Genomic DNA, 8,174 nt, shown 5'->3' on the forward strand with positions numbered 1-8,174 from the left:
GCATCTGGCTCGCAGACAAATCTTTAAAAATTGGGGGGGTGTCTGGACGTGTAGTGCCAGAGCTCCGCCGCGTCTACCACCCAATGCAGTGCCATCCAGGTAGCTGTGCCGGTGCCAAGGAGATTTCTGCACCCATCGACGGTACACTTTGTGGGCTACCCACCGTACCCTCGGTTCGTCTCTGGGTGACCGGATTGCCGCTCTACGGATCCAGCGGCCTACTCGCGGTACCGCCGCCGGCTTGTGTGTTGTGCATCTGAGGGCCTTGGCAATCGCTGCCCGGCAAGGAAACCTGCCAACCGTTCCCTGTGCCCCAACAGACACGATCTCCTTCCCCTCTGACACCCGGGGACGCGCGGGAGCTGCCTCTCACATCCACTTGTAAGAGCCTTCAATGGCTGGCCGCTATTTTCTCAGGGCCTATACTCACCTCCATCACTCGCAGGCCTGCAGGTGCTTCACCACTCCAGGCTCATTGCATACCTGCCTGCTCTGCTCTCTTCCTGACTTGGCTCCAGGCACTTTCACACGGCTCCATCTACTCAATGTATAGCTGCGGCCCATGAATATGAATATTAAATAAAGGTTCCCGACCCCTGAAATATAGTGTATGGCTCTCACGGAATTACATTTGAAAATATGTGGTGTTCATGGCTCTCTCAGCCAAAAAGGTTCCCGACCCATACATTAAAGAGACCTGTTGTCACACTATTCATTTTTTGAGAACTGACAATTTTTATTAAAGGATAGGTTCACCTTTTGTAACATGTTACACTCATATTCAGGGTGTAACATGTAACACATTACAATTGCACTGACACCCGCAGCCCCCCCCTCCCTTCCCCGAGCCGCTGTTTTGACAGCAAGCAGGGAATCTTCTCAACCTGCTCGCTGCCACTATCTAGAGAAAATGCAGCCATGCGGAGCTCCGCCCGCACGGCTACGTCATCCATTCACAGCGTTCTGTGAATTGGAAAAGTATAAGTACCGACAGCCTTTGTGGATGTTGGCTTATAATTCTCAATGAACTACCATGGTGCCGTTGAGTGCTTTGGTAGTTCATTCTCTCTTCACTACGAGCAGACAGATACACTGACAATTCTGCAGGAGCCCTGCATGGCACCTGCGATCTGCTGATCACAGGTGCAATGCTTTATAGGCTTCAAGTAAAACTAATGCAAAAAATATTTTACCTGCACAAAGATATGCATTTATTTTATTATTTTTTTTTTTTTTAAAGTTGAACTTATCCTTTAAATATTAACGCACATAAAAAAGGGGAGTACAGGACATTCAGGTTGCAGGAGGAAAGAAGATCCAAGATACAGGTATCTGAGTAGAGGTATAGCAAAAAAAAAAAAAAAAAAAAAATGTTAGCCAAGGCACACCATAGAATATCAACTGAATTTATGATAACAGAATGAAATCGTCAGCCTTGCTTCTAAAAAGAGGATTATAGAATAGGCACTCATAAGGAAGTCTAATGCCTACTGAGAAACCCAGCTGCTAACCCAATAGTCACTGTATTGGTTACAAGAGAGAAATAGAAGTGAACAAAAGATAGGAGTAGGGGGGAGGGGAATAGAAAGGGAGAGTACGGAGTTCACCTGCAGCGATGCCCAATCAAGACCAGAGACAACCATCCATGCACACTCCACAGCGGCCTAAGGTGGGTCAGGTTCCCAGACCTCCCAAACCTGATTATGGGTGTCCATAGAGTCATTCAGGGAAGCAGTTAGGTTTTCCATCCTCTTCACATCCCAAATCCTGGTGTGAAATTTAACCAGAGAGGGAAGCTCCTGTTACTTCCATTTGAATGCAACCAAGATCCGTGCTGCTCTCAACACCTGTACAAGAAGCTTTTTAGAAGTTTTTGAGAAGAATCAAGGGGGGAGACCCAGGAGAAAGGTTTTGAGGTTAAAAAATGATCCAGGATTTAATGATGGAATAGACTAAAGAGTGGATCATCCATGATCCACCACGGACTATTCATCTTAAAATCTTTCTGTAAGGTTATATGTGCATTTAACATCTTTGATGCATGTTATTTACCTATAAAAGCCTCAGTGGTGTAGACATACAAAAACCCGGCTGCCGGTTGCTGCCACCTTTAATGTAATGTCAGCAGCTCCACTCAAGTGTCACACTATAGTCAGAGGCGTAACTAGAACCTTCAGGAAACCATGTGTAGGAAACCATGAAGGGCCCCCCGGACCCCTGGCCGGGGGCCCTTCCCTTCAAGCCTGGGGCTCCTTCCCACTAATCCTGGGGCCCTTTACTCTTGTTGCAGGGCCCTTTCACAAGTTCTGCAGTGGGCCCCCTTTCTGCCACCTTGGTGCCTCCCCACAGTGGTGGAATGCCAGGGTCCGGTCGCAAGTGTGACCTTTGCGATCCTGGAAGTTCACCTACTGGTGTCAGTAGTTTTTATTTTTTGGTATTTTATTTGTATTAGTTTTTATCATTTTATTTTATTTTATTTTTTTTACAATGTCACTGACTATGACTCTGTCCATTCAGAAAAGGAAGGAGATGGTAAATTACATATTTACCGACCCCTTCCTGGTTCTCTATTGTGACACATCCCCTGCAGCAGCCGGCAGGAGAGGGGAGGGAGCACAGTGGGGAGGGGGGGCAGCACAGTAGGGGGGGGGGACCAGGGGAGCACACAGGGGCCCAGAGACAGCAGAACACAAGTGAACTGGATAGGGTGAGTGGCGGGGGCAGCATACAGAGGAACCAATCTCCTCCATTTTCCTCCTGCAGCTACATGTGGACAGTGATTTCTCTACATGCTGCCCCCGCCCTCCCCTCCTATCAAGGTGTACAGGGGAGCCGCACAGGCCCCCTGGAGCATGGGGCCCGATTGCAATTGCAACCCCTGTAGTTACACCCCTGACTATAGTACTAATGATACATTAAGTTATTTAGGAAGGTGAGGGGAGGGGCAGAGAGAGGAGCTGGGGTATTATAGAGAGTAAGCAGACATTGCCAGAAGAGGAGAAAGTTATGGCATGCAAGCAAAGAGAGGGTTGTGCTAGGGAATTGACTTTTCTTGAAGTAGACAAATTTGCTAGCAGGCTAACAGAAAGGAAAAACACTGCAAGTAAGCACTGTTTTGCTTTCACCTGCAATTATTTAAAGGGCTGATAATAGTTTCTTTGTCATTGGTTACCCTTCTAATTTGGTAAGCTGGACCCACACTTTGCAGACTAAAAATGCTACGGCAAAATGTACTTGCTCTTTGTCATAAGGACTTGGGAAACTCATGCTCACACCAAGACTGCCTTAATAACCGGATGCTACCCTTCAACAGAAACCATGTGACCAATGCCCTGGCATCAGTCATAGGGCCATCAAAGCAGAATGAAACTTTTCAGACTGGAAAGCAACCTTAGCCTTGACTTCTTTAATGGAGCACTTCTCTTACAATAGGTTTGAGTTATGTGATATGTAAACTGTAGGTCATCTTCAAGTCATGTTCCTTGCAGATGTTTTCTTCAAAGCGAATACTTGTCATTCCATAAAAGGAAGGAGTCAACTATGAAAAAATGAAGAGGTCTAAGATCTCATGACTAGGACACCGCTGTGCCAATGTTTTGTTTCTAAAGTTGTTGCATAGCAAGACCGTACCACTAACGTGTTCACCGTATGGCTCCCTCTTTGTCGGTCCTTCTTTTTACACGCTGCTCTTCGTCCTCAGCTCAGCTATTGTATTGAGTTTCAATAAGTGTGAAATTGTTTCCATTTCATGCCCCCTGCATTCCACCAGCCGGTGACATTTCATTGCTGCTCTAAGGATCTCGGCATTGAGGGCGCTTGTATTCTCATGGCTTTGTGTGATAACGAACCACATGAAACCGGAGAAGGCATTGTTGCTATTAATTATATGCATGGGGAAGTTAAAGTGGGACTCCAGCATTGTCGGCCTGTTTTTTTTTTTTAAATGCGGCCTTAAATCTGTTTTTTAAATAGACAGCTTTTGTTGCAATACTCCACTTCTTTTTGAAGCTGCCCACACTGTATGTTATCAGCGTCCAGGTTCAATGATGGCTTTTTATTTAACCAACTTACTGTGAGCCTCGGCTGTCATGGAACCTGCCCCTTAGGGAGGTCATCACACAATCTGGGCTCACAGTATTCCTAGACTGAGTGGTGCTTACACCTCACAGTCTAGGAGAAAGGACCACTCCCTGAATCTAATGGCACTTTTCCACTGCAAGTACCGGCTCGGCTCTACTCGGCCCTGCTTGGCCCTGCTTGGCCCGGTTTGCTTTTCCACTGCTGGTACCGCATGGTACGGTATTGGAACGGTTCGGTACGGTACAGTATGGTTTGCTTTTCCACTAAAGTAGTACTAAGGTTAAGTGGGTGGGATAACAACGGGGTGCGTGGGATTCTCTGACCAGTCAGTGGCTAGTAGTGACTGCATGCAAAGGATTGTGGGTTTTTATTACCGGGTATGGTACCTCTTGGAACCACAATCGAGGTGGTACTGTTTTTGAGAGCCGTACCATTCGGTTCCATGCAGTGGAAAAGCGCTGCCGTACCGTACCGAACCGTTCCTAAACCATACCATGCGGTACCAGCAGTGGAAAAGCACAAAAGCGAGCCGAACCGTTTGCTTCCGTGCAGTGGAAAAGCGCCATATGAAAAAGGAGAATGAGCCTAGACTGAAGACCGCAAAACAAAATAAAAAGTCCTAGGAGGAGGAGCCTCAGCGAAATAAAATAGACTTTAGCTTTAAATCATCTGAAAAGTGTCACTGATTGTACAACATTGTCATAGAGACTGAGCCTGGGGAAGTTTGTGGTGCATTGTGTAAGACTTGCTTACGCTATGGGCATTTGGAAGCATATTGCAACTGCAGCAATTGCAACATACTGTATATGGACGTGAGAAAATTGACTTTTTTTTCAATGAGGGATGTTCATACTAAAGGGTTGTGCTGAGATAAAAGCCAGTCATAGACAGATTGAAGTTCAGCCGGAACTGGACAAATTGAGATACGTCTGTGGGCAGGCCGGTTGTACTGAAGTCGATCCATCTATCAGGTTCAGTACAGGGGTTTTCTACTCAATCACTGCTGGCGGCTATAACCACCAGTAGTGATTAATGCATTTTTGCCGGTGGGGAAGGCTCTTTGTGCTGCCTGCCAGTAGAACACAAAAGACCTTCAGGACGGATTCCCCCATTAACACAGTCAACCCATGGTTGAAGGAAAGAAAATCAAATAATGTATGGCCTGGCTTACACAACACTGCCACACAGCAGTTAAAATATAAATTCACCTTCTGGACCATGTTAGCATGCTCCAGTACATGTCCTCCTCACTGCCTGATTCTCCCCCCCCCCCGCTCCCATGACAGCAGGCAGGGGATCCTCTCCCCAAATCCGCTGTCACATTTTGAAAACAGCAGAGTCCCTTCTCATTCATTCACAGCAATCTGTGAATGAGAGAGATACAAACCCTGTCTTCCACCACTGCAAATGGCTTGTAGCTCTGAAAGAACTGTGAGGGTGCTGATGAAAGCACCAGTAGTTCATTCATAAGCCCTGCAGCTTTCAAACTACGAGCCTTTACAGAGGTACGGCTAAAAGCTGTAGGGCTTGTCTACAAGTATCTGACATGCTTTGCAGGCTCCTGTGTGAAAAAAATAATAAATGCACACTTTTTTCAATAATATTAATTATATTTTCCCAAGAGGGGAACTTAGCCGGTAAATAACACAGATAGGCCCTGTCTCTCCCCCAACTTGTGACTGGACAGTGAAGGAGAAGCAGCAGACTGATGACCTCATCTTTCTGTCTCTCTCTCCTCCTATCAGCAACTTCCTTGTTAGGCCATGAGCCCCACAGCACAACAGATTGTCTTCCTGCACTGCTCTTCTTTCTGACGCTGCTGTACAATTGATTGCAAGATGTGATTCCACATTAAATTCTGGTACTTGCACTGCTTGCATATACAAATATTATTAATATGAATAAATACAGAGCAGCATTAATTTGTGTGTGTGTGTGTGTGGGGGGGGGGGGGGGGGGGGGGTTATACCCGCTTAGGATACAAATTTAGGTAAACCATAGCAACCAATAAGAAATAACTCTGCTGAGGTCAGACTGGATTCAGAGGGAATCAAATTGGCTACTTTAGATTTCTGCACTCTCATTTTTTTTCTTTTAGTTAAAAAATAACAATATATGTTATACTTACCTGCTCTGTGCAGTATTTGTGCACAGAGCAGCCCAGATCCTTTTCTTCTCGGGTCCCTTTTCGGTGCTCCTGGCCCCTCCCTCCTGTTGAGTGCCCCATCAGCAAGCAACCTGCTATGGGGGCACCCAAGTCGAGTCGCAGCTCTGTGTCCACCCCCCCCCCTCCTTTCTCTCCCCATTGGCTGACTGACTTTGATTGACAGCAGTGGGAGCCAATGGACCGGACTATGTGATGTATAGTGTGCATAGAGCAGTGCACATCACATGACCACCACTGTCGTGCCCTGCTTGTTCCAAACAGAAGTGAGTGGGGAAAGGAGAGGATCATGTGCTTACAGAGGGGACAGAAAAACACAGTAAGAAACAATTTAATGAAAAATAAATTACAGGGCTATTAAGTAAGGGAGTGTATGGATTATCTTTGGAGAATAAGGATATTGCGTGGTGTCATTTTAAGCTTAAAGAGTAACTCCACTTTTGTTGAGAAAAAAACATGCCCCTCTGGGTGGTTTCTGTACATTGCAAGGATTATAACAACCTTTGTTGCAGATTCCTACCTTTTGGTATTCTGAAGAAATCCCTGTTTGCTTTTCTGTGCCCTTATGGTGGGTCTCATGGGAGTGGTTTCATAGATATCAATCAGCTGTGCAGCTTCAGAGCACTAATTAGGAAATTTGCTGGCCCGCATTCCTTTAGATGTGTTCCCATGGGAAGTATCTCACTAAAAATGACATTGTTGTTGCAGGGGATGCCTGAAATCTGACTTGTATCTTAGGGCAGACTTCTGGGAAAATCAGTGAGCCAATCACAAAAGCAGGAAATTATGATTTTGGGGTGTGGTCAGTATACATTCTATGTACAGGACAGCTCCAAGTAGCCATATTGCATTACATTTTCTGAAAAATACAGCGGCTGCAGATTGAAAAGGCAAGATCATTTTAATACCATTCAATATCAATATGACTTGTGTGGCAATTGTATACGCTATATTATTTTTTCTATATTTACAATTTTTTTCCCCACAATAGTGGAATTACCCTTTAAGTGGAATTCCAGCTGCAAAAAAAAATCCAAAAATAATAAAAATACATTTGACTGGAGATAGGCTTAAAAAAAAAAAAAACTGCAAAGTTTAGTGTCATTTTAAAGTGTACCCGTACAGCTGAAATGCCAAAAAGATGGATACTACTACCTTAATGAGTCACTGAAGCTTTTTGTGCACCTTGATTAATTTGTTTTATGTTTTGAATTGAATGTTTTATTTTTTTTCTAGGACCTGATTTTTCTTGACTTTACGGTTATTCAACTGTTCAATGAAACTCCCCTAGTGAACTCTTTTTGGACAAAAGGGTGGAAGTTAGTGGAACAAGCCAAAAAAAACATTTTTTTTTTTAGACCATGGACCGCTGACAAAGTAGAGTTACTCTTTAATTTTTGCTCACCATTGTATACAGTTTAGTCCACTGGAATGTAACAGAGAGAAAATGACTCCGACATTCTGCGTTTACCCATTCTGAGAAGCTCCATCGCTGTTTGTCGCTGCATGCGTGGGGAATGTGCTATGCATCGCAATGGAAGATTCAGCTGGGCTATCAAGTGCCAGACCATTTGCTATTTGAATATGTGTTTACATTGTAACATGGTAACCCGGCGCAGCCCCCCCTTCGCAGACCTCAACGTAACGCTGGCATGTGTTAACGGCTGCATTAAGTTGACTCAGAAGAAAGTAGAAATGCACAGCTTGTGGAATAGACTGGCTGAAGCTCAGCCAGATCGTCTGCCTTCTAAAAGAGGAACTTTCTAGGTATCCGAGGATTTCGGAAAAGGCCACTTCCGAGAAAGTGGAAAACAAAAAAAGCAGAATGTTAAGGAAATGCTCATGAAATACCTGGAAAGCAGATAATAAAAACCAATGATTATTTTATGTACATTAGATATATACTGTATATATACAATACAGTATATTT

This window comes from Pelophylax lessonae (assembly GCF_965119305.1).
Source record: "Pelophylax lessonae genome assembly, chromosome: 11".
Taxonomy (NCBI): domain Eukaryota; kingdom Metazoa; phylum Chordata; class Amphibia; order Anura; family Ranidae; genus Pelophylax; species Pelophylax lessonae.